This window comes from Rhinolophus sinicus, chromosome X (assembly GCF_036562045.2).
Source record: "Rhinolophus sinicus isolate RSC01 chromosome X, ASM3656204v1, whole genome shotgun sequence".
Lineage (NCBI taxonomy): Eukaryota > Metazoa > Chordata > Mammalia > Chiroptera > Rhinolophidae > Rhinolophus > Rhinolophus sinicus.
In genome coordinates this window covers 75,768,837-75,796,247 of record NC_133768.1, presented here as the reverse complement: position 1 = coordinate 75,796,247, position 27,411 = coordinate 75,768,837, and the positions used below count along the sequence as shown (strand labels likewise).

Genomic DNA, 27,411 nt, shown 5'->3' with positions numbered 1-27,411 from the left:
TCTGGTCCTGCTCCCCACATAAGAACGCAGGACATGGTGAGGCCAAAAAGGAACACCCATGGAGCCACAGATCTGGGAGTGATACCACTATAGTCTCGCTGGCGGCCGGGTTGGAGACACAGGAAGCAGGAGCCACACGATCTGCAACCTGCTGTCCGCGTTTCTGCCAACCAACCAACCCCACTTGCTAATTGCAATCCGCAGTGCTAACTGCAATCCGCGCTTGCTAGCTCAGCCACCATCTTCTTGCTAGCCCCTATTTTCTGCTAGCGTAGCCATGGCAGTTACATTAGTGGCCAATGGCTCACTGGTTACAGCTGACAGCTAACTAGCCACAGCTGATGGCCATCTACTACTTGAGTGAGCACCTTTCCACGTAGGGCGAGAGCCTGGAAACTGCACTCCTCGCTCTATCCCCACAATAGCTTATAGAAAGTTGAGGTTAGCCACCCATTTGAAAACTACCTGTATAGGTGGTCTGGATTAGATACATATCATAGCTAAAAGGGACTCTCAAAATCTGTGACTTTACCTTCCAGGTATTTGCTTTAAATGTCTTTTCATAGTAGGGCTTCCCCCTGTCACTATGATAGAAGTAGAATGTTCCAAAATGAGACTTGGCTTGTCTTCTGGATGGGTTTATGTGATAATGAGATGGACATGTGACACATTGCTTATTCAGCTATATGCACCTTTTCCTCTGAAATAATAATAGTATCTATCTCACAGGCTTATTGTGAGGGTAAAATGAAATAATACATGTAAAGTTTTCAGGGGCAGTCTCTGGTACATAGTCAGTACTCAACAACTGGTGGCCATTATTATTCAAACATGTTGCTAAAGATTTTCCATTTGAATAACAATAACTTGGCCTGTACCAGGTGCTGTATATGGTCCAAGTGAAGGAGACAGTTTTATTACAGCATTTTAGTTTGAAGGATTGTTTTGAATAAATGTTCCAAGGCTTAAGCAGAGTGACTATCCAGGTATAATGACAGGGTTTGTCCATTTCATAGAAGGCATTATCAAAGGGTATATTTAGAAGATTGAAGGAAATGGAAGTTAGCTTGGAGGTCAGAGAGTGATTTAATGCATGAAAGTGAAGATAGTGGTTGTAAACTACTTCTTAAGGACATTAACCCTTAGCTTTAAAGAAAGTCACTCAATAACTAGAACCTGGAGAAAGACTAGTGTGGTATAATGGAAGAATATGAGTTTTGCTTCTAGCTTCCTTTTTTTCTCATCTGTAAAATGAGGAGACTGGACTTGGTAATTATTAGCCACCATTTACTACGCACTTGCCATAAGCCAGGCATTTTATGAGCATGATTACATTTAATCCTCCCTGAGAACAACCTTATGAATGAGGTACCATTATTATCCCCAGTTTACAGATGAGGAGGCTAAGGCTCTGAAGAGGTTATGTAAGATGGTCTAGGGTGGTCTAAGTTTTAAAGCCCATATGTTTTCTATCCTGCTACTCTGCCTCTATGTGGCTTCCTGTCTGTAATAGTTAATGATTCCAATTTTAAAATTTTGTTGTTATTTGACTTGTCTTTTAAGAATGGGAGACAAAAATAAAATCTTTTTGTATGTAAAAGGGAAAGAAAAGCAAAGAGAAATTTAAGGTGAATTATGATATTGATGACATTTTCCCCTAACATTACTAGGCTTGAATCACTATAGAAAGTAGGTAAAAATATACCAAAAGTAACTTTCTTGCAGACTTGGTGACAACTATAGCCCATTTCATTTGCCTTTGGCCTTATGGATAATATATTTCGTTCTCCCCCACCCCTCTTTTTGGGGAAGGTTGCTAAAGCAATTTGCAAGGATACTGTGGAGGATTTCATTTAGAGGAGTGCGTGCAGGGTGGCATGAGGGGTCTCAGCTCCCGCTCCCCACATAAGAACGCAGGACATGGTGAGGCCAGAAAGGAACACCCACGGAGCCATAGGTAGGGGAGTCATACCACTATAGTCTCACTGGAGGCTGGGGCGAGACACACACAGTAGGATCCACACGATCCACAGTCCACCATTCACTTCTCTACCTGCCAACCAACCAGCCAATCAATGCAGCCCCGCAGTTATATCAGTAGCTAATTGGCTAACCGGTTACAGCTGATGGCCAACCGATCACAGTTGATGGTCATTCACTACCCGAGCCAGGACCTCCCCACAGGAGGCCGAGAGCCTGGAAACTGCTCTCTGGGACTCTGTCCCCACAAGGAGATAGGATTTTGCTTTAAAAAAGACAAAGAATGAGTTAGTGAGAGACAGTGAAGTCAAGTTCCATTAAAATCCTGCTGGGATTTCGATTTGGACTGCACTGACTTTATAGATTAATTTGAGAAGAACTGACTTTTTACAATTCTCTCTCTTACCATCCAGACACATTAGATGTCTTTCCATTTGTTTTGTTTCTTCAATTAATTAAAAAACCTGTAAAGTGTACCAAAATGAAAAGAAATGGCTACTTGAAAAGATAAAAGAGTCATTTCTCAAAAAATAACATTTATATCTAGCTACTATGCCTTTGGCCATTTTTGGAAGGAGTAGCTTGGGTTATTATTAATATTTATGCTCACAGTGAGATCGTGTTTCTAGGTTTCTGATTTCACCAGTTTCAGACACGCCATTGAAGACAATATTTGACCTGGTTATTGGGTCTGAAAAAAATAAATTATTGTTAATGACAAAACATAACTTGTCTATGCAAATATTATTATCAAGTCCTGCTGTTTGTAATTTCCTCCACAGGAGGAAATTATTATTTTACAAACCTGTGAAGTATGTTTAACATGCAAAGGCTTGTTACCTAGTCAATGAAGAACAGTTGTTTTCTACTCTTCCATAAATAACTAATGCCAGGAGCAGCCCAGCTATCTGTTTCAGCTTCTTGTTACAGGAGAGTAAAATGGGCAAGGCCAAAATATCAGTACCTGCTAACAAAGCTGTCCTATTCAAGTCTGTTTGTCTTCAGACAGTCTAATTTTCATGCTTTCCGTGTTTTTCATGTTGTATTTTGAATCTGTCAATTGCACTGTTCAATTTCCTCTTTTCAATTTCCATATGTTTATCTCTTCTGTTTCTAATTGGGTTGGTAGTTTTGGGGAGGACTTAGCACAGAGGAAGCCTGATGCAGTGGCAAGCACCCTGGTCTAGGAGTCATGAGAACTGTGGTAGGAAATCCAGGCTCTGCTACTACTTAGTTGTGTGACTGGACAAGTCATTTGACCTGCATCTGGTTCTCCATCTATAAAATAAGGATAATAATCCCCTGTCTTTCTAACTAGTAAACAATGGTGCAAATGTTCTCTCTAAAATGTCAGACAGCTGACGGGGAATGTTTTGCTCCTGGGTAGTAGTTCTGAAGGGTTTCTGATGTCAAGAAATTAAACAAGGTTTGTTTTGACCCTGAAAAAAAAGAAAAAAAAGGAAAAGCTAGAAATACTTTCCTTTTTGGAGATGTAGCTCTTCTTCCCTCTACATCCTGGGTGTGATTAACTGTAGAGTAAAAGGTGAGTTATGGTAGGTGATAAAGGTAGCCAGAACAATCAGCATTAGTGAATAGCTTAAGTGATAAAGATCTTGAAAATTCAAGTAGTTTCTTGGTTTGGTAAATATCTCTATATCTATATTATACACACATGCACATACGTAGGTATGTATGTATGTATACAAATTCATACATACAAAAACTGATAGCTTCAGGCTCTTTTTATACCTTCTAGAGTTGGAGGAATTTCAGTAAGCTGAGGACTCAGTGTTTAGATGAAATTACCTAGTTGAAAAGGTCTGGGCTAAGTGACTGATAAAGTGACTGATAGTAAAGGAAATAGATGAACGTACTCTTTAATTACAAATTCTTTTCCATTTTGGTCTAACAGATTGATTTATGTGCTACACTTGGTCTGTACTGTGTCTGTGTTTTAATTCCACAACAAGACACTAAGTTCATTGCAGGCAGGGATCATCTTTTTTTCTATTTCGCATGTGTTAACTCTGCTATAGATGACAATGCTCTGTATGGTAAGTCCTCACTTAACTTCATCAGTTGGTTCTGTGACTTTAAGCAAAACGAAATATATAATGAATCAATTTTACCCTACGCTAATTGATATAAACAAGAGTTAAGTTCCTATGGCATCTCATCAATGTTTTAACAAAACGACATTGAACAAATGACATTATTCAAGGACCTGATGTACACTGTAGATATCCAGTGAATTATATAGCTGACACATGATTACTTATTTCTGGTATTACAACAGATCTCATAAAATAAACATGACAAACTTGTTTGAAGTGCTGAACTTTCTAGGTCAATAGAAAAAGGAGGATACAGGACCGCCATAGCACTAATTATAGGCATATTACATATAAGTGGGTGGGCCTGTTGGAAATTGGATGAGTGATCCCACTGCAGAGTAGTAACATAGAAAAGCTATAACTCCATGCTCTCTAATTGTGAGCCTCCACCACCTATAGTTTCACCTGGAATGCTTATTAAAAATTCAAATCTCAGCTCCACTCAGATCTGAATCACAATACCTGAGGGTTGTAGCTCCAAGTACCCATATTTTAACAAGTACCCCAGATGATTCAGATGCAAACAAAAGTTTAAGAACGACTCCAGCCTGTACTCGTAGGTGGTCTCACACCTCACACACACGCACACACACGTTGTTACCTCCGGTAGTTCTACAAGAAAATGCAAAATAGCAAGTGAAATTAAATGTCCGTTACCAGCGGGAAGAGGAAGTTAGTCCTCCATTATGCACCAGGGAACTGGAAGAATACTGGCGCTTTATTTCTTTTGGTGATATATTTTTGGCAGTTTGTCGTGGTTCATTTGCAATTATGGTCTGTCCCTTTTGTAATTCTGAAACAGCATTTGTAGGACTGGCTCATAAGCAGCCATTAGGGCCAGTAAGATGTCACAGTGCTGCGGTGACTTTTCCTTATCAGTTGTGGGCTCTCTTGGCATTACACCATGGTGGATATGGAAGGCATCAAGTGAAAATCCTGCATCCTTGTGATATTTCACAAGTGGGAGGGAGCGAGGGTCTTAACGCTGTCAGAGACAAGATAAATGGATAGAGGCATTAGCTCAGGCTTGGAGGTGCAAGATGCCTTTAAACAGAAATGTTAAGATCTCTCTCCCAAGGAAGGGCAGAGAAGTCCAAACATGAATATCTTTAAATGGCAGCTGGAAGATGACCTGAGGGGAACTTTCAACCTGGGAGGCCAGCACAGGTGCAGGCATGGGCCATTCCGCACCTCGCTGAAATCAGACAGGCGCACGGACCTTGAATACACACTGGGTAACGCGGCCAGCCAACCCCGCAGCAGCCGCTGGGAAGCGAGAGTCAGAACCTGCGGCGACCCAGCCGGGCGCCGTTAGCCGAAGCCGCTTCTCTGCAGCACCCCTCCCTCGCCGCTGCAGGCCCGCTCGGCCCCGCCTTTTCGGCTGACGTCCAGGGCGAGCGGAGGCGGGAGCGTGGGTGGGCCGAGCCTTGCGCCGCCCGCGATTCGGCCAGCTCAGCCACACCACCGCGCGCCCGCACTCCGCCCGCCCCTCCGGGTGCGTCTTTTCCGGGCTCGCGCGGCGCCGCTCCTCGCTCCGCCTCCGCCGGTCTTTGGGGTGCGCGCGCGCCGTTGCGGCTTTTTCTCCGGCCTCCACGGTGCACCCTTGGTCGCCCCAGCGCCAGCGGGCAAGCGGGTCCTTTCGGCCACCTTTCAGAGGGCAAGGCGCCGGCCGGCTGCGAGGACGTGGTGAGCAGCGCCTCCGGTGAGTAATGCCCGCTGGCAAGGCTGCGGCCCCAGCGCCCCTGCCCTGCGCATTCCGGCCCTGGCTCCGGCGGCGCCACCGTCCCGTACCTGAGCCCCGAGGCGTTTGAGAGGTCGTTTCCATTCTCCGAATCGGTTCGGTTTCTTCTTGAGCCCGGGCGATCTACTCGCCCGCCTCCCCCAGCGTCAGGAAGATCCCGAGGTCTCTGTATCTTCCCCTTTACTGGAGTCGGGGGTCCTTGAGACCCTGGCCTGTTTCTTCCTGCCGCTCACCGCCCCCCAAAAGTCAGAAGCATCTTCCTGATCGAGGTACTACCCTTTGCCATGACCTTTCCCAAAGATGTACATCAAGCGCTTGCCAGACGTCCCAACGACCTTTAGGGCGCCCCTACACCTCAGCTCCATTTTTGTTCCCTCTGGGTCGCTCCATATCCGAGGGTTAGCGGGTTTTTCTGGCCCCAGAAGCATCCGCCCTTCGAATATGAGGGATGCCGTGACTTTCAATATCCTCTTAGCTTCCGTTTCTTTAGGTCTGTAAGAAAACAGCTAAATTTTAGCAGAAGCGTGCTCTTATTTTTTCCCGTTCTTTCCGTCTATATCCCTGTTCTCGGTGGGTGCTAAATATTTAGCGTTAGGTTTATTCACTTCCTCTTCCTCTCATTTCAGCACCCTACAGAAAGAACTGTGGCTGATGCCTATAGCACATAGGAAAATTGAGAACATGATTCATTGCCTAACCCCCATCAAGGGGTTACATATTTTAAATAAGACGTCATTTCTCTTCACTCCATCATCTCCTCTTTCAAAGGCATTTTTTTCACCCTCTTCTAATGAATGTGCTCTATTCGCTCTTTTGACCTTAAAAAAAAAATCATCGCTCTAAGAAACGACGGTGAGGTGCAGGATAAGGGCAAAATAGCATTTAAATGAATCCCTTTTAAAAAGTAAACGGTCTACTTTGTGAGCTAATACTTTAATCAACGCCTCAGTTTCCTCAATTACAAGAATTGGAGTGTTGAACTTAAGGTTCTTTCTAGGGCTTTGATACTAGGACCTCTAAATTCATGCTTTAGTAACATGTTGCTGCATAATGGAGATTTATCCTGATTAAAGCTCCATTAACCAGTAGTTGGCCTCTAACAGATAGTTTTAAATGTTCTTGATAAATAAGGCTGTAAGCAACTGGAGATTCAGTTACAGTACCAACAATGACCATATCAATCAAGATTTTAATAGTGTAAGGCCTCTTCCTTGAATTGTAAAATAGCTCATGTTTTCCACTGAAGCTGCTAAGTAAGCCATGTAAGACTCCTGTAAGAATTAACACCCTCTCTGTCATTTAGGTGAAGAATGAAACATTAAACTGTTAGTACAGCCCTTAACACCATAAAGTACCTTATTGTTCTGATGTGAGAAGTAAGTTGACACCTAAAAGTCCATTGAAGGTGTAATGCAACAATGAAAAGCTTGAGTAAATTCAGGGTTTTTTCCCCCCTTAAAAAAATCCTATTTAAAAACATAAGTGATTCAGATTATTTAGATTTTTGTTTTGGGTAGGGGTGGGATGGATGGAGAAAGGAGAGTCTTGCCCAGTTTACTAGAGGAGAAATTTATTGGGACTCTGGAGAGGCTCAGACTCAGTTTCAGCTCTAGCTAGTTGTATAACTTTGAACACGTCCTTTTATCTCTTAGTTTTTGCATCCGTAAAAGCGTCCCCCAATTTGAATTCTTACACTGATATATGTGTGTGTGTGTGTGTGTGTGTATATATATATATATATATATATATATATATATATTAAATCTCTATATATAAAAATACATATATATGTATTAAATCTATCATCTGTCTGCCTATCTATCTGATGCAATGTGATTAAGGCTGTGCCATATATCCTTAGTTATTCCAGTTGTTTAGAACGTTTTTCTCAAAGATCTGCAAAGGCTAGTTCCAATCTACATATGCATAATTCTTAATTCATCCTTATCAGATGAATTATACTATATTGTGGAGTCTATAAATGGGGAAGCATTTTATAAAAGTCAGGTATTGTTAACTTCTGTTTGCAAGTGAAATATGTGCATACCACACTCTTTAAAAAAATGTTCATGGCTTTTAAAATTTTGTAAGAACTGCAAATGTAACTGTAATTGACTAGGAACTTTAAAAGAATATGCAAGCATCTCATTCATTCATTCGTTAGTTTATTCAATTTATCTTGTTTCTTCATCTGTCACTTATTTTGTGCCAGGCCACCAGGATATGATGGTTACAACAGTACCTGCCCTATGAGTTTATAGTCTGGGATGTTGGACAAGGTTGTGGAGAGATAGATGTATGCACCGTTTATTTTTATTAACAACAACAACAATCAAATCAGGGACATAAAGAAAATCCTGGAGACACTGAAGCTCTGTGGGGGAGGAGGAGGTGATTGTATTAATCGTGTCCTGTAGGCTCTCTTCTTGGCATTCCGGTTTTTTTTTTTCCTTCCTTGACTTTCAATTGCTGAGACTTTAGCAAAAATAAGAGTTTCATTTTTCTATTCCTGCCACTGACTGGTCTTATATACTCTTTTCTTTCTCTTTTAACTGTTTATTTTGAGATAGTTGTAGATTCTCATACAGTTGTCAGAAATAATACACTTTATCTAATTTTCCTCATGGTAACATGCATAACTGGATTTAGTTCTATGCAGTATTATGTGTAAATTTGTGTAAGCACCACAAAAGTTAAGAAACAGAACAGTTCCGTCACCCTTTTAGAGTCACAGACATCTCCCTCCCTCCCTGACCCCTGGCAACCACTAATGTGTTTTCCATGCCTATAATTTTGCCATTTCAAGAATGTCATATAGATGGTATCACATAGTATGTAACTTTATGAGATTGGCTTTTTTCACTCAGCGTAACTCCCTGGAGATTCATGCAGGGCATGTATCTTGTATCAATAGTTCCTTTTCATTGCCGAGTCATATTCCACGTGTGGATGTACTACCGGTAGTTTGTTTAACCATTCATCTCTTGAACGACATTGGGCTGTTTCCTGTTGTTTTTTTGTTGTTGTTTTACCTATTATGAATAAAGCTCCTATGAAAAATTGTGTACTGGTTTTTGTGTGAACATAAATTTCCATTTCTCTGGGTGCAATTTCTCAAGAGTGCAATTGCTGATTGTATGGTAGCTGCATCTTTACAGTTTAATTGGAACTGCCAAACTTTTCCAGAATGGCTTACCATTTTACATTTCCACCAATAACACACGAATACTCCTCATGCTTGCCAGCATTTGGTGTTGTTACACTTTTTTATTTTAGCCATTCTGATAGGTGTCTAGTGATATCCTGCTATAGTTTGCATTTGCATTTCCCCAGTGGCTAATGATGTTGATCATTTCATGTGCTCATTTGCCATCTCTATCTTCAGTGAAATGTATGATGTGTCTCTTGTCAATTTTCTAGTTGGATTTTTTGGTTTGTTTTACTGTTGAGTTCTGAGTGTTCTTTATATATTTTAAATACTAGTCCTTTGTTGGATACATGGTTCACAAGTGTATTATCCCAGTCTGTAGCTTGGTTTTTCATCCTCTTCATAGGGAGTTTCAAAGAACAAAAGTCTTTAATTTTGATGAGGCCCAGTTTATCAACTTTTCCTTTTATCGATTGTGCCTTTGGTGTCAAGGAGTCTTATGTACCTTTGTTGTTTAATTTATTCCTTGCTGTTCTGTATAAATCCAGTACTTCTGTAAGCAGTGTGAACATTTTTTTTCTTTCACCAGTCCTGGAGTTCAAATGTATTCTGTGAACAAGTGCTCTTGATGGCTTAGAGTGTGAATACATACTCATACGTGCTCTCAGTATACTAAAATGGCTGCTGTCCTTTTGTGCCTTAAACATATAATTTCTGCCTTACCAGGCTGTCAAGTGAAATATTAAAATTAATATTTTAAAATTAAATAGGCACACAGTGTGCCAAAGAGATTTTGGTTTTATTTTCTAAACTAAAAATATTTTGGCAAAATGTATAGTTTTTTTTAATTAATCAAGGTTTCTGGTAAATAATCCAAAGAATACATTTATGTTCTCATTTAAATGTACTTTGGATGTTCACTTCTGCATTTTTAGTAGTGAAGTTGTGAATCATGACCATGGACTTTTTATACTGACTACTGATTACCAGAATAATAGATAAAAGATCATTGAATTTGTATGTCTAGACTCTGTATATTTTCCTTTTATAGTAGCTACTTAATGTTCATTCTAATTGTCTTTTAAAATAAACAGCTTTAAGGGGACTTGCAGTTTTATATTTTGAAAACTGCATATGCTCATTATGAGAAGAACTTACAGGAAAAGTTTAGTGATTGCTTTTGAGTATTCATTTCTGTAAGGTGGTATTGAAATGATTACTTGTCCTTTCAATTTCACCATATTTGCTCCAATACGTGTACAGCTAGAGTAGTGGACTCCTACTTTGAAAAGATCAATAATCATAGGTATAAGGCAAGGGCTAGCAAAAAACTGCCAATGACCAAATCCTGCCCACCGCCTTTTTTTTTTTTTTTAACTTCTGTTATAAAACAGCCACATCCTTTCATTTATGTATTTTCTGGCTGCATTCAAAATATGTCAGAATTGAAACAGAACTTATGGCCCTAAAAGCCTTCTTACTCTCTGGTCCTTTACAGAAAAAGTTTGCCCAGAGACAAAGCAACCCCATAAATCATTGAGTCTCTGAGTTATAAAGGAAATTTAACAAAATTTACCTTGATTTTCAGTACCTTTTAGTTATATTTCCATGGGAAATTGTGGTTGGGAAGATTGTATTCATCTTCTTTACTAAGTCCACAAGGTACTGGGGTCTAGGAACAGCATTAAGGAATGGCTGGGGAGTTGGGAAGGTCCATTTTGTTGTCAAGTATGGGCTGTTTCAATGTGAATGTAAATTTACACGTACCAAAATTAGTGGGGTTCGTTCAGAAAGAGGCCTGCGTGGTCCGGATGTCCTTTGGCAATTCTGCTGTGGGGGTGCTAATGAGAGCCAGGAATGGCAGTGCTGTTGCTCCTGCTCCCAAAATTTCTATGTGATTTTTATATACATAGTAGTTTGAGCCTATCAAGCTGAACTTAGAGTGTTAGTTTATTATTTTCTTTCCACAGCTTCCTTTTGTAAGTTAAAAGTTGATACTTTAGTTCTTTTAAATGCCATGTGTGATGCTGAAAATGGAAATTGAGTTAGGCTAGTTGGCTATACATTTAGAAAGAGATTCCCACCTCACATCGTACACAAAAATAAAGTATATATTTTAAAAATCTAAGCATATATTTAAAAAACTTCTGGAAAGCGTAGGGCAACCATAACAAAGTTAAAAAGACAACAGACTGGAGGAAAATGACTTCTACATATGCAGTAGAAGATTTATTGGCTTCCACTTAACTGACTCACCACATTTCCTATGTAAAATACACTGAACACTTGCTGTTGCTAAGTTGGTCTCCAGATGCCAGTATACTTGTGTACCCATCAGTAGAACAGATACTTTTATTACTGAACCTGTATATGCTGGTTATTCTTGTTTTTGTAAATATGTAATTTATTTTCATATTTTGTAACATGATAAAATATGAGTAGTGGGGAATTGAAGTTCTTACTAAAAATTTGCAGATGAAATGATATGTCTAGGATTTACTTCAAGTTATATGGGGTTTGGTGGATGTGCAGAGTGCATAGAGATGCAAAAGAAATACAATACAGCACATACGGATAATTTTTGAAGCTGGGTGATAGTTACATTGTGTTCATTTTATTTTTATTCAAAACAAGTTGAGTGTTTTGGAAAGAGTTGATGAAAGCAAGTTATTACTGTTCAATTAGGGTAAGACAACAATAAATGATTTGTATAAAATAAATATAGAACTCTAAAAGGGTTCTTCACTCATTTGCTTTGCCAAGTGTCTTAAGTTCTTTGAACTTCTATGTTTAAGAATTCAGTTTAAATTTCTTACAATCATTGGGCCTGGAGTTAAAAAGGTTTTGTCCTCTTGGCCCTGTATCAAAAGTTTGATGAATGAGTGTACATTTACTACTGATAAAAATGAAATGAAGATAAAACAAACGTTTGTCATGTGCATATTTTTTATGATTGTTTACCTTAATTGACCTTTTCAATTAACTAATCAACTGTTCCAAATAATATTAGATTAAAAGGCTTCTATTATATATTATCTATGATATGTAAAGAGCTCCAATAAATCAATAAAAAGGCACCCATTAGAAAAAGTGGCTGAGGGTTATGAATTGTCATTTCCCAGAAAAAACAAATGAAAATCATGACTAAAAAAAGAAAAGATGCCCAAATTCACTCCAGTAATTAGGGAAATGAAAACATTGTTAAAGAACAAAATTCAGCCAAGTAAATTTGAAACTCTGATTGGCTTTATTAAGCAATTCATGCATCAGGCAACATCCCTTTTATCTAGCAGGGTATTCTTAGGGGTTGCACAACATGGAAGGTTTTTATAGGAAGAAGGGTGTGGCAGGGGTGTTTTTAGGAAAAGAAAGGATTATTTTGTGGAGAAGGGAATGGCAGGGGTTTTATCGTACAGATTACCTCACTAGTATTGATCAAGACTGGTTTAAAATTCCACTCCTGGAAGAGAATGAAGCTGCAATTACGTTATTAAGTTTTGGTTTGGTTATGTGGCTTAGCAAAAGTGACTCCATTTTGGCTGTTTTTAATTTTTTTAAAAAAAACACCATTTTCACCAAATACATTGGCAAAATCTATAATATCCACTTTAAAAAGAAATTGGTACTGTCGTGCACTGCTAATGAGAGAGCCAATTGTATAACTTGTTGATAAACAATACCAAAATTCTTTCATGTTTAAATGTTATACATGTGTTTTGACCCAGCAATTGTTAGGAAAGTATTCTAGGGAAATATCTGCACATGTGTATGAACATATGTATAAGATTTCACTGCCGTGAAACAAACAGGTCATAACACTGAAAACTTGGCAGCAACCTAAATGTCAATCAATAAGGTAATGGTTTAAATAGTAATATGCTCTTCTATGGAATACCATAGAGCTTTTAAAGGAGAGAAACCTCTTGGACCTATATAAACTGACTCAGGAGTTCTAAAGTACGTTGTTAAAGGGGTGAAGGGAGTGAGTGAGTTATAGCACATTTTGTATACCATTATTCCACTTATCAGAAAAAACAAGACCTTTATCATGTGTATAGATAATACAAAAAGGTCTAATCAATACCACAAATAGTTATCTCTAGAGAAAAAGGGAGTGCTGTTAGGGGAAAGCCTCATGGGGATGCTTTTACTTTTAACCCTAAACAATTCTACAGTGTATTTCTAAATTTATGATTACTATTTTGATAGTAACTATACAGGTTAATAGTATGAAACATTTACACAATGGAGGATACTTGCAGTGCTAGTCTTCATTGTACATTATACAGTGATACTGTGCTAGAAATGTAGTGCTTTGTATAATACTTAGTGAGCACACAGGTATTTTAAAAAATAATTTTGTCCCTTTGTTAAAGTATTGTATTTTCTAAATTTTCTCCACTGAAGATATAAGTATAAATAAGAATTTAAAACACTGTAGTCTCATACCCAGACAGCTCTGTTGTCAACTTTGTGCACATATGTTTGTGTACATGCATGTATGGACACATGCATACACATATATGAGTATACACTTGTGCAGGCATGTGTGCAAACGTATCTTTCTACAAAAATGGATTCTTTCTGAAGAATTTGTAACTTGCTTCCTTTAACTTGACACTATATTGTGAGCATCTCTCATGAGATTGGTTAACTCTGAATAAGTGAAAAAGACATCTTGGTCGGAAAAGAACAACACAGTACTGTGTAAATATAGTGTTCTATTCTTGTTAAAATAACTGGTCTCTAGGACAAACTATATAATCTTAAAAAAAAAAGTCATGGTCACCAAAAGTAAATAACCATGGAATTTTTAAATCCTCAATGTTGAACCAGTTCAGTTGTGATTTGAATTTAACTATGAACATGTTATTTAAATTGTAGTGACTAGGAATGATGTATAAGTGCAATATATTAAAATGTCCTTAGGAGTCTTGGGTGGAGTTTGGTTTTAATGAAGATTTTAAAAGTGAGCTTGAACAGTTTTTTGGTTCAAGGGAAAAACAACTAATTTTTGGTAAAGGCGTGGGCATAATTGTATTATTTTACAACATACAAAAAAACCTAGGTATATGTAGCAACATGAATCTTTTGTGTATGGTATCTCACTCTATCATATATAAAATGGAATATTAGAACTGTATTGGAGAACCAAACTTGATTTTGGCAAGTATGTATGTATTCTGCTCTCTCATGTCATCTAGAAGCGTTAATTATGCACATCTGCTGAAGGCTCAGTATAAAATCTTCAGGTTTATGCAGTGAGTCTTAGAGGTGAAATACCTCACTTTACGCTGAAGACTTTTTTGATACTTGAATAATTTTCCATGAATTCACAGACTATTTTACAACAGAAGAGTCTGCCGTGTAGAGAGTAGTGTTAATGTAAGGGCCATTGTAGCTGCTCATATTTTTTTTGTACAGCGATTGAAACTATTCCTGTTCTTCAAGGCACATGGTGTGTCTTGGCCTTTTTCGAATTGATTTCACAGCATGAGGATTTTTCTCTCATAGGTGCTGTCAAATTAGCAGATTTTACAGGGGAGCCAGGATAGAGGTTCCCTATTTCTCTCACCTGATTAATGACAGGGGCATGTAAGAGTAGACCATTAGAGAGAAGTTGAAAATGTGAGTGGTGGAGTCTAGTGGTTATGAAGTTAATGCAGTGGAAGGCATGGTGAAATACCTGTGTTCTGATTATTGCCTTTAATGTGTGCTGAAAGTATTTTAGTACTATAAAAAAGTAATGATAGGGTTTTGAAGGACCACTCCTCTGGGGTTATTTGAGTGATGAGTCATAAAAGGAAACCTGGAGAAATGGGCAGAGCTGCTATAGTTGTTATGGTGATCAGTCATTATGCTCAGAATACAGGTTTCCCCTGCTACCCGAAAGTAGAACATTCCTATGAAAACTTTCCTAAACCGAAATAGCATAAAGTGAAGAAACAATCACCTTAGGACACATCTTGCTAATGGGTGCACAGAATAAATTGAGATAAAGTACAGAATAAATCGAGATGCTCACAGACACAGTTCAGTTCTATGCTGAGATGCTGAGTGTAGTTCCCAGGGAAGGAGCTGGGGGTGTGCGCTGCCTCTGTAATGGCTGCTGCAAACAAAAAACAAACAAATGCTGAATGCTTTTTTCACAAAAGCAAAAATCCGCTTTGGATTTCTTTCTGTTAGCAAAAACAGAATGGAATAAAATGAACTTTTGAAAAGTGGGGGATACCTGCATGTTAATCATTCCTGCTTCTCAAATAAACTGAAAGCTGAAAACTTCCCTCAGACAGTAAGCAGGGACTTGGTGAGTGAGCTTAAAATTCAGTCTTGGCTTTGAAAACATAAGAGAAGACTGAACTAATGCTAATATCTCATGGGGTGAATCCAAGTAAAAAGAAGCTATGTTCCACATGACCACTGAAGATACTTAGTTGAGAAGTAGCTTAAAAGAATAGCTAATCATAACTTGACCAAGGGATCGAACTGGGCAGAACTATAATAGCTATAAACAATTGTCAGATGAATGTGTTTCAGACAAATGGAGCAGGGGCAAAAATAGACCAGGGATAATGGTATTCTTAGACCTGGAACCACAGAAGTATTCAGGATTTGGTCAAGTGCAAGGTTAGTCTAGGATGGTATAAAGTAAAATATTTGGGATTCTCTCTGTGCCCAGGCAGTTCCCTACAGGAGTAGGTTAGAATTTCTGTGAAGCAAGTAGTTTCCGTAATGTGGAAACTAAAAAAGGCAGGGTTCGGGCTCTCTGTTGGTGAATTATAGCAACCTGCAGATGGGAGGCTATGTAGTGTTTATTTCCCCTAATAGAGATGTCATAGCGTATTCATTCAAATATAGTTACAGGTTATACATTTTAAAGCAAAATGACTGAACTTGTAAGGATGCTGTACAGCTCAAATATCTCCCCCCCCCCCCAGTTTTTTGATTCCTTTACCTAGATTTTGTTTTTAGTATCAAGTATGAAGGTCAGGATTTTTATGTGGGAGTAGGTTTGTAATTTATACACATATTGACATTAATTTTCATATCTTGACCACCAAGAGATTGTTAAGTATTAAAAATGTTTGTAGGGAAGTAGCTTTCTTTAGGAAATACCCCCAAAGTTTGCTTCTTTACAGGTGGTGTCCTTTACAGTATTTTTGGAAGAGACACTGCCAAATGGAAACCATTGTGGTGAATCCCCCACCTCTTTTTCTATGCCTGGTTTGAAATGGAGTTTCCCTACATCACTTTTCATCATGTTTTGGGGGACTCAGTGGTAGAACTGAACAAGGGGTGATTCTTGACCTCAGGAGTACCAGTGGGGATAAAAAGACATTTGTACCAACTGCCGTGTTTCCCCGAAAATAAGATCTAGCCAGACAATCAGCTCTAATGCGTCTTTTGGAGCAAAAATTAGTATAAGACCCGGTATTATTTTACTGTAATAATAACGCTGGGTATAATATAATATGATATAATATAATAATATAATACCGGCTCTTATATAAGACTGGGTCTTATATTAATTTTTGCTTCCCACCCAGCTCAGTGGGGTTACCTTGGGAGAACATTCCAGTGCTCAGATATAGGACCCCCCCAAATCCCTGTGTCTTGCAGGTACCCTGCATTTATGCCATTGTTCTTTGGTTTCATGAAATGTTGGTGTGGAGTGGTTAGCCTATGATTGCAATGATAACCTTTGTTAAAATGGGAGGTTTGTTCCTAACAAAGTTTTTAGACAGCTGAGCTTTTTCTCAAAAAGCCCATAACCCTAAAGATTGTAGTTTATTTTTTAAACTTCTTTATGGAGAAAGGTCTTGATTTCAATCTTGTTTCGAATTTATCTCAACTGAAGACTGTTTACTACCTCCCTTCCTGCTTCGTCTGAAGGGTCTTGTTCCTGAGGGCACTGCTGGTAGGAAAGAGGAGGTGGATGCTATGCTAGGGGCTGACCAGAGACGGAAGAGATGCCAATGAGTTTATGCTGTCTAGCCAGTGTACCTTGAGTTTTGAAAACAGGGATCTCAACTCCAGTTTGTACTTCAGAGACATATTTTTAAAACAAATTGTAGCCCATTGGGGTTCCTTAAGCTAAGTGTGTAACTAAACAGCGTCATTTAGTTCAGTATCGTTTCACTATAATCTTGTGAGTTACCTGAGGAACTTAACTCCTGTGTATGTCAACCAGATTATGCTAACGATTGATTTCCTTATACATGGTTTTGTTTCAAGTTGCAGAACATATCAATGACATTAAGTTAGGACTTACTGTATATGTAGTGAGAGGCCCTACAGTATTTAATATCAGTCTCCAGTGGAAATCTGCAATATTGAGTCAAAACTCTACGTGTATTTCTCAAAGGTGGGATTATTGTTATATAACACTTATGTTACTTTAATGACTTTAGTGAGATGCAGGCTACTCATTTCGAAGCAGCCAATTTTGATTGAAAGAATGTTTTTTTTCAAACTAGAGTTGATTCTCTAATTTTGCACCATTCCCAGCTAATTTAACACTAAGGTAATTTTATTTGTCCATTCTCTTCTAGAGGTGAAAACATTTTCTCATGAGATCATTTCTTTTGCATTGGGAGGAGTGACTAGGAATTTGTTTTGGATGGAGTTTGGTACTTGGCCATGCCCTGCTATTAATAGACCTTTTTATTATTATTAGTTTTTAACTTTATTCTTGCTTTTAATTACCGGCACTGTCCCATTGCTATTGAAAGATCAGGATGTTGCCTGGGCTTGGCACCAGGCTCTGAACCTCAGAGCCTTTCCCTTCTACTCTTAGGCATAGTAGCCCTGGAAACCATAACATGAGGGTGTTGGAAGCATTTTGATAATACTTTAAGATGCTGTCACATAACCTGAGACCTCGACATGTATGGCAAAAGAGAACTTTTGTTTTCAAAACTTCCCTTTGTGTGGACCTTAGTTTTGCTTTGGAAGAGTATGGATGTGCAGATACTTCAAGGAGGATTGAATTATAACTTAGTTTAAAGATGATATTTTTTTGATTAAATATTCACAGAAGTAACTGCAAAGAAATATCTTAAAGGCAAATTACATTATAGATGCAGCAGAAGTTAAATGCTTTGGGGATAAATGGGCGATATCTACTCTACTAGTAGGAAGTATTAACACTATTGAAACTGTAGCAGGTTTCTTGGCTGACCTTTTTATATGGGAGTACCTAACTCTTCCTTAAACAGTGTTTCACTGAGATGGGGAAAGGCTTCTGCTCTGCTTTGTTTTTAGTAGTCTGGTGCTTCTCTTGAAATCTGTTCTTAAAATTCTTGTTTTGTATTTCATCCTATGTAAAAGTGCCTTATATTGAGGCATTTTAAATACTTAAGTACTGAAACCTGCAAGTAACAAAACCTTCTTTGGATGTGTTCCCCAGTGGAACTAACCTATTCCAAATTTTACACTTGCTGGAGTAGTAGTATAATCAGAAGGCAGCGTTTTTTGGTAACAGCTGATAGTCCACAGATGAAATTGATCAAGTTCTTTTAGTTTTCTCATTGTGTTTTTTAGCTCTGCATTTTTCTTCCTTTTATTCTTTTGTAGAACCTCCCCTTCATCCTCTGGCTCTTGTCATGCAGGGTCTCAGCTCCAGCTCCCCGCACAAGAACACAGTCCAAAAAGGAACCCCAATGGAGCCATGGATAGGGGGTTCATATGACTATATTCTTGATGGCAGCTGGGTTGGAGATTCAAAAGCAAACATCCGCCAGTACCCCAACAAGGGGTCTTCCTGCACCCTAGTCTCCCTGGCGGCCGGGAGAGACACAGGAAGTAAGATCAACAGGATCCGCAATCCACCATGCGCCTGCTACCCACACTTGCTAGCGGCAATCCGCCATCCCAATCTGCTATCCGCTTCTCTGCAAACGAACCAACCAACAACCCTCTTGCCAGCATAGCCACGGCAGTTATATTAGTGGCTAATGGCTAACCAGTAACAGCTGATGGCCAACCAGCCACAGTGGATGGCCATCTGATTACAGCTAATGGCTATCTAATAACCGAGCCAGCACCTTTCCATGTGAGGTCAAGAGTTTGGAAACCGCTCTCTGGGACTCTGTCCCCAGAGCTCTGCATACATGTTTCCTTGCCCCAGTATTTGAAAGAAGGTTTTAAAAAACCCACGTTTAGGCAAGCGAGCTGATACCTAAGCAGTAACAGGTATAACTGGATAATCCATTATCCAGTTATGGATAGCTATTACCATTAGCTTTCTAAAAGGTATATACAGTATTTGTCTGGTTGAATATTACTATTATTGTAGGGTTCAGGGTTGCCTCAGGGGTGCTCTCCTTTTTTAGTATACTTATATGTCCGCTGTGTTGGTCTAATGTCCACTTAAAATATTATGTATTGGAAAGTAAGCTCCACAAGGATAGAGCATAATATATCCTCACTGAACAGTTCTTGAACAAATGAATGCACATGTACCTCCAATACCCAGGATTTGGAAACTGGATTTTAAAGAATATTACACAAGAAAAAGGGTTGTTACTGGCTATACTTATTTATAATTCTTTTCCTGAAATAAAAATGTTACTGTGGTAGTCTTCACCAATGTTTACAAAACCAAAGAAAATAGAGACAACTATTTGTTTTCCGCTTCAGTGAGTTTATGCTCAATAGGATGACATCACTTTCATTTCAGAAAGGCCATATTATGTAATAGTTTTTACAACTTCCTTTTCTTTTTTTTAAATTAAATTTATTGGGGTGACAATTGTTAGCAAAATTATATAGATTTCAGGTGTAAAATTCTGTATTACATCATCTATAAATCCCAATGTGTGTTCAACACCCAGAGTCAGTTCTCCTTCCATCACCATATATTTGATCCCCCTTACCCTCATCTCCCACCCTCCACCCCCTTACCCTCTGGTAACCACTAAACTATTGTCCGTGTCTATGAGTTTTTGTTTGTCATTTGTTTTTCTTGTTCTTTTCTTGGTTTTGGTTCATATACCACATATCAGTGAAATCATATGGTTCTCTGCTTTTTCTGTCTCACTTATTTCGCTTAGCATCATACTCTCAAGATCCATCCATGTTGTCACAAGGTTCCTATATCATCTTTTCTTACCGCCGAATAGAATTCCATTCTGTATATATACCACAACTTCTTTATCCATTCATCTATTGAAGGACATTTTGGTTGTTTCCATGTCTTGGCCACCGTAAACAAAGCTGCAATGAACATTGGAGCACACGTGTCTTTATGGATAAATGTTTTCAGATTTTTTGGGTAGATACCTAGGAGAGGGATTGCTGGGTCATATGGTAATTCTATTCGTAATTCTTTGAGGAACCCCCACACTGCCTTCCATAACGGTTGCACCAGTCTGCATTCCCAACAACAGTGTATGAGGGTTCCTTTTTCTCCACAGCCTCTCCAACACTCGTTACTATTTGTCTTGTTGATGATAGCCATTCTGACTGGGGTGAGGTGATATCTCATTGCGGTTTTGATTTGCATTTCTCTGATGATTAGTGATGTTGAGCATTTTTTCATATGTCTATTGGCCATTTGTATGTCCTCTTTGGAGAAATGTCTCTTCAGGTCATCTGCCCATTTTTCAATTGGGTTGTTTGTTTTGTTGTTGTTGAGTTGCATGAGTTCCTTGTATGTTTTGGATATTAGCCCCTTATCGGAGGCACTATTTGAAAAAATCTTCTCCCAATCAGTTGGTTGCCAATTTATTTTGTCGATGGTTTCTTTTGCTGTGTAGAAGCTTTTAAGTTTCATATAGTCCCATTCATTTATTTTAGCTTTTACTTCCATTGCCTTCGAGTCAAATTCATAAAATGCTCTTTGAACCCAAGGTCCATAAGTTTAGTACCTAGGTTTTCTTCTATGCAGTTTATTGTGTCAGGTTGTGTGCTTGTTGTATTGTGTTAGGTTATTATGTGCTTAAGTCTTTGACCCATTTTGAATTAAATTTGGTACATGGTGACAGATAGCAGTCCAGTTTCATTCTTTTGCACGTGGCTATCCAATTCTCCCAGCACCATTTATTGAAGAGGCTGTCTTTCCTCCATTATGTTTTTAGCTTCTTTGTCAAAAATCATCTGTCCATGTTTATGTGGTTTTATTTCTGGGTTCTCAATTCTGTACCATTGGTCTATGTGTCTGTTTTTTCGGCCAGTATAATGCTGTTTTGATTATTGTAGCCCTGTAGTACAAACTAAAGTCAGGCAGTGTGATACCTCCATTATTGTTCTTTTTTCTTAAGATTGCTTTGGCTATTCGGGGTCTTTTGTGGTTCCCAGTAAATCTGCTGATGTTTTGTTATATTCTTTAAAAAATGCCATTGGGATTTTGATGGGGATTGCATTAAATCTGTATATTGCATTGGGTAACATGGCCATTTTAACTATGTTGAGTCTTCCAATGAATGAGCACGGAATGTCTTTCCATTTCTTTGTGTGTTCCTTAATTTCTTTTAAAAATGTCTTATGGTTTTCAGCAAACAGGTCTTTCACATCCTTGGTTAACTTTATTCCTAGGTATTTTATTCTTTTTGCTGCAATTGCAAAAGAAATTGTTTTTTGTATTTGTTTTTCTGAGATTTCATTGTTAGTGTATAGGAATGCAATGGACTTTTATACGTTGCTCTAGAAGCCGGCAACTGTACTGTATTCATTTATTGTTTCTCATAGCTTTTCGGTGCAGTCTTTAAGGTTTTCTATATATAGCATCATGTCATCTGCAAAGAGTGACAGTTTAACTTCTTCATTCCCAATTTGGATGCCTTTTATTTCTTTCTGTTGCCCGATTGCTCTGGCAAGGACTTCCAACACTATGTTGAAAAGCAGAAGTGATAGGGGACAGCCCTGTCGTGTTCCTGAACGTAGAGCAAAGGACTTCAGTTTTTCACCATTAATTATGAGATTCGCTGAGGGCTTATCATATATGGCCTTTATTATGTTAAGGTATTTTCCTTCTATACCTATTTTATTAAGTGTTTTAATCATAAATGGGTGTTGTATCTTGTCAAATGCTTTTTCTGCATCAATTGATGTAGTCATATGATTGTCCCTGTTGATGGTGGTCGAATAGCCTCCTTTAGTATTTCTTGTAGTGCAGGTCGTGTATTAGAAAATTCCCTCAGCTTCTGTATGTCTGGAAAGGTCTTTATTCCTCCTTCATATATAAAGGATATCTTTGCTGGATCTATTATTCTTGGCTCATAATTTCTCTCTTACAGGAGTTTGAATATTTGGTTCCACGCCCTCCTGGCTTGTAGAGTTTCTGCTGAAAAATCTGATGACAATCTAATGGACTTTCCTTTGTAGGTTACCGTCTTCTTTTACCTGGCTGCCTTGAGGATTCTTTCTTTGTCGTTGATTTTAGACAGCTTCAATACAATGTGCCTTGGAGAAGGCCTGATGGGATTGAGGTAATTAGGTGTTCTATTTGCTTCTTGGATTCGAGGATTTAGTTCTGTCCACAAGTTTGGGAAGTTCTCATCAACAATTTGTTTGAATATATTCTCTGTTCCCTTCTCTCTTTCTTCTCCTTCTGGTATGCCCATTATTCTTATATTGCTCTTTCTGATGGAGTCACAGAGTTCTTGTAGAATTCTCTCGTTTCTTTGAAGTCTCAAGTCTCTTTCTTCTTCCATCTTTGTCATTTCCAGGTTTCTATCATCGATGTCACTGATTCTTTCCTCCATCTGGTCAACTCTACTACCTAAGCTGGTTATTTCATTCTTAATTTCTTCTATTGAGTTCTTAATCTCCAGAAATTCTATTTGGTTCTTTTTTAAAATTTCAATCTCTTTCGTAAAATGCTCATGTTGTTCTTTGATTGTGTTTCTGAGTTCATTAAACTGCCTTTCTGTGTTTTCTTGCATCTCGTTGAGTTTTTTCAGAACTGCAATCTTGAATTCTCTGTCATTTAAGTCACATATTTCCATATCTTTAAGTTCCTTTTCTGGAGACTTTTCACTTTCTTTCTGAGCTGTCTTGTTGCCTTGGTTATTCATGGCAATTACTGATTTATTATTTCTCTTCCTAGACATCTACAGGAGTGGCTTCTGCAACAGGTTGATAGGAAGAGGTCTTTCTTTTGTTTTCCAGTACTTGTTGGTAGAATGTTTTATTTTTTCTCCGACTGCAGCCTTTTTTTCTCTCTCGCACGGTATTGCTATGTTTTCTCTGCACTATTCCACCTTCTCACACAATGGGGGGATACCCTGGGAGACAGGCTTCTCCTCTGTTAATAGTTCACCTGGATCACAGGGCGCAGTGTCCGTGTGGGTATGCAGAGAGCTTTTGATGTTCCAAAGCTCTTCCTGCACCAGATTCAGAACCCGTATGTTTCAGCAGTTCTGTTTACTCCTGCAGGGATCCTCCCAGATGGGTGGGGCCATGGGCGGGGTGGGTTGTGAGAGGTGGCCCAGAGCAATGGCGGTGACCACCGCCACAGCTGGTTCTGCTTCCACAGCTCCCTCCCCTTTGCCGGAACTAGTTGGGCTGCGAATCTGTGTCTGCGGTCCACAGTTCTCAGAACAGCAAATATTCTGTTCTTTTGATCTGACACTGCTACTGTTCCGTTTCTAGCACCGGGTATGTGGGGGCGGGTCGAGCTCTGGGAAGGTGGGGGGGGCGGCTAGTCTCAGTGCCTAAGGCGTCTGTTCTCTGTTCGGCAGTGAGGGTTTAAACCACAGTTTTCAGCCTTCTTCCCTCAGTCTTTTCTCCGAGGTGTCTGCCATGAGCATTGGGTTCAGCTGAGTTATATGCTGCCCCCTCAACCCTGTGCGCCATAAGCGGAGCCCTAGCAGTCCGAGTTCTTCCCTTTCCCGCAGCTGCGGTAGTTCCGGGATGCAGTGAGCTCGGAGCACTGAGCTAGGTCTGCGTCCTGCACCCGCGCGACTCCCTCTCAGCACTTCTCCCTTCCCTCCTCCCCAGCTCTTGTGATTCACCCACCTTTAGGTGCATTCAATAGTGGGCCTCTTTGTCTTGCCTGTCCGCTGTGCAGGGAGTCCTTTGTGGAGTTATTGTTATTCAATCAGTTGTAAATTCCATGGGAGCTTTACAGAGGCTCACCTCACGCCACCATTTTTCTCCACTCTTTCTAACTTTCTTCCTTTTCTAATTTTTAAAAATGTAATTTTCAATTACCGAGGACATACAATATATTAGGTTTAGTCTTTGCAACTTTCTGTTGTGATGCTGGAAGGCATAGTGATTTACTACAAAAGATGTTTTATTCCAACAGATTCTTGTTTATATGTAGGGATCTCTTGACCAAATGGATTCTTCTAGATTTTTAATGTATGATCTTAATACATGGCTTATTTTTTAAATAAATGTTTCATTTTGGAATAATTTTAGGTTTACATCAAATTTGTAAAGACAGTCCAGAAGTCCTACATGTTTTTCTTTACTCAGCTCCCCCAATGTGAACATTTTACATAACATAGCATTGGTGCAGTACTTTTAATTAAACTGTAGAATTTATTTGGATTTCCCTGGTTTTTCTACCAATGCCTTTTTTCAGTTCCAGGTTCCAAATTTATTATACATGTTTGGTTTAGAAAACATGTATACCTAAAAAGACAATGCAAAGTACGGATAATCTCCCTACTCAGAGATAACTACTGAAATTTTCAATATATATCCTTTTGTATTTTTTTTTTCTATACGGAATGTAAATCCGTTTCCCAAAAACTGTTTGGATTTTTCCTAAAAAACAGGTTACAAATGTGTTTTATATTCTGTTTTGTAATTTCCTTTTTACCCTGATATGGCATTTACTTTTTGTGAGTATCATTCCATGTCTGCTGTTTGCAATGTAGTTACAGTTTAATCTATTCCCTATTCTTAGATATTTTGTTGTTACCAATTTTTGACTTAATTAATTCTTCATGGCTTACTATGCATGTGTTCTCAATCTTTTTTCTCCCAACAAACTTGAGAAATATAACACACTCTTATCAGTGACAGTAGCTCATTAAGTCAGTGATTCTAAAAATACGTGTGTATTCAATTTGACCGTTTGAAATTGCTGTTTTTTGTATGTAACAGATTTTTGACTATTGGAAATTTTATGTAGTTCAACCTAATAGCTCTAAAAAAGCTTTGTAGGTTGTTCTGATCTCTTTCCCTCTCCTCTCACTCACCTGAGAATTTCTGCATGTTAGAATGGTGAGCTGACTCTGAAACATGTTGGCCTGGCAAAAATGTTGACAAACTCAACTTCCAGGTGGCTCTGATAAACACAGCATCCTGTAAGACCTATGCCCGTGTCAATGACATATGCAGAGAACTTGAACTCCAGTTAATTGCATCTGCCTGTCAGTGTTTTGAAAATAGACGTCTGAGCATTCAACATAAGCTATGCAAGATAGCCTGATGGCTCTGTCTCCTGGTTCCATACATGTATTGGATAACCAGGGGCACTGGTGCCACCCAGTGGTACCTTATAGACAAGCAGCTGACATTGTTGCTACTTTCCAGCATATCAAATACTTCTTTTCATTTATGCTCTTCCATGTGCATGGTCTCACCTTCCTTTTCTTTCCACCTGTGCCAGTGGCACTTACGGATTTCATTTACCCCAGCTGATTATATTCAGGGAGCTATACTAGCCATATAATTTTGCTGTGATATCCTTATTTACATAAAGGCTTTGGAATAAGAGACATGAAATATGTGTAAACACATTGAACAGACTGCTGCTCTTCTCTCTGCTTATAAAGTCATGATTCCTACCCAAACTGGGTGTAAAGTTTTTGCTCTGTCAGAATATGGCACTTCTCATGTTTAATTTCAAGCTTCCCAATATATGAGAGGAAGCATTCCTATATATCTCAGATGTGAAGAGACATAAATATCTACCTAAAGTTAAATAAGTAAGTCAGAAGTCATTCTTGGTTTCCCTTCTCCTTAGTATGACTTGTTATTTCATTACACATTCATTCAAGAACTGTTTAGTAAGCACCTGCTGTGTACCTCTACTGTGCTAGGGCCTGGGGATAATAATGATGATCAGGATAGACGTGACCTCGGCCTTTAAGGGGCTTACAGCCCAGCAGCGAAACAGAAACTTGAACAACTTTAAGTGCTGTACTATATTGGTGCTTGGAGAGCAAATAGCAGAGTCACCTGGCATAACGTGGTGTAATGACGAATGGGGAAAAGAAAAGGTGGGGAACACACGCTAGAATGGGGCTAATGAATTTATTTATTTAGCAATATCTAATCAATTTATTTAGCAATATGCAATAGCAAAAGACAAAGGCAATTAATAGAATGTGCTAATGACAGAAAGTAAAGGTGGTTAAGACTAAACTATATACATTGATAACAATGTCATGTCAAAGGAGTACACATACATATAAGTTTAAGAGATCCCAACATATGTTTACTATTGATCAAAAATCACTTGGCTAAATACACAAATAACATCAGTAAGGAGTATCCAAAAGCAGTAATAAGCTCTATAGGATAGTAACTATTACAGTAGATGCCAAAAGCTCACCAAACCGGGGAAGAACAGCACTGGAAAAGTCATAAATCAAAACCTTGCCAGGTCTGTAGCTGAGAGAAACTCAAGCGTCTCTCACTGCTGCTTGTGAGTTCCCAAGAATGCTGTTGCTGTTGGCGTTGTTGTTAGAAGTTAGGACATCTTCTGATACTGCAAGCTGCAAGCTGCATACAAGTTCTCAAAGATGCTACAATGATGACAATTCACCAACAAAAGAAGTCTCTACTGTCCATTGAGGCAAGTCCCGGTCTCTTCCTCTGAAACAATCCAATCCTGAAAAGTAGTCCTGAAACAGCAAATCTTCTGAATAGCAATCTCTTGAAACAGCAGTTAATCAATATTAATCCACCTGAGGTCTATCTTATATATCTCTTCAGATGCACCCCAGAACCAAGTTTTGTGTTCCTACCTCCCCTCTCAAGGAATAGCCAGTTGCGGGACAGTCCGCCAGTCAATAATAAAAAACAGAAAATATATTGCTTATCTGACTGAAGTGCTAGTTCATCCGGACCAGCAATATCTACTGTTCTTGTTTGGGACCATCAGCCCAAGGCCTTCCAAAGCCTGGCAATGTGCCTGTCACATCGTCTTGATATAACTTAGCTACCACTTCACTTCATCTGCTGATGTGGGCGAAATAGACAGAACAAAGTGGGAATTCTCTCAACCCCTGATCAAGAATTTCTATAACTGTAAGTTAACCATCACCTCACAGCACAGACAGAACAGCAAACATCATCTCATATCTCCCCCTGCTCGGGAGGATGAGACTAAAGGGGGAATTTACTCAACCCCTGATCACAGCACAGAAATCACCTCACACACAGGAACAGATAAATGCTAATAGACAAAAGCTCACATCAACCAATGAAGGCAAATTTTCTTTAACGTCTTCCCTACACAT

General features: G+C 38.9%; 1 protein-coding gene across 5 annotated transcripts in view; it reads left to right on the top strand.

Moving 5' to 3' along the window:
- Nucleotides 1-5,537: 5,537 nt before the first annotated feature.
- ACSL4 (acyl-CoA synthetase long chain family member 4) overlaps nt 5,538-27,411 on the top strand; it is an 87,440-nt gene continuing 65,566 nt past the window's right edge. For 2 of the 5 annotated variants that reach the window (XM_074324078.1, XM_019717914.2), the window contains exon 1: nt 5,565-5,796. The gene's annotated coding sequence lies outside the window, so the exon portion shown is untranslated. Of the gene's footprint in view, nt 5,797-27,411 lie in introns of all 5 variants that reach the window. The other 3 variants (XM_019717911.2, XM_019717909.2, XM_019717913.2) reach the window with 3 other exon arrangements.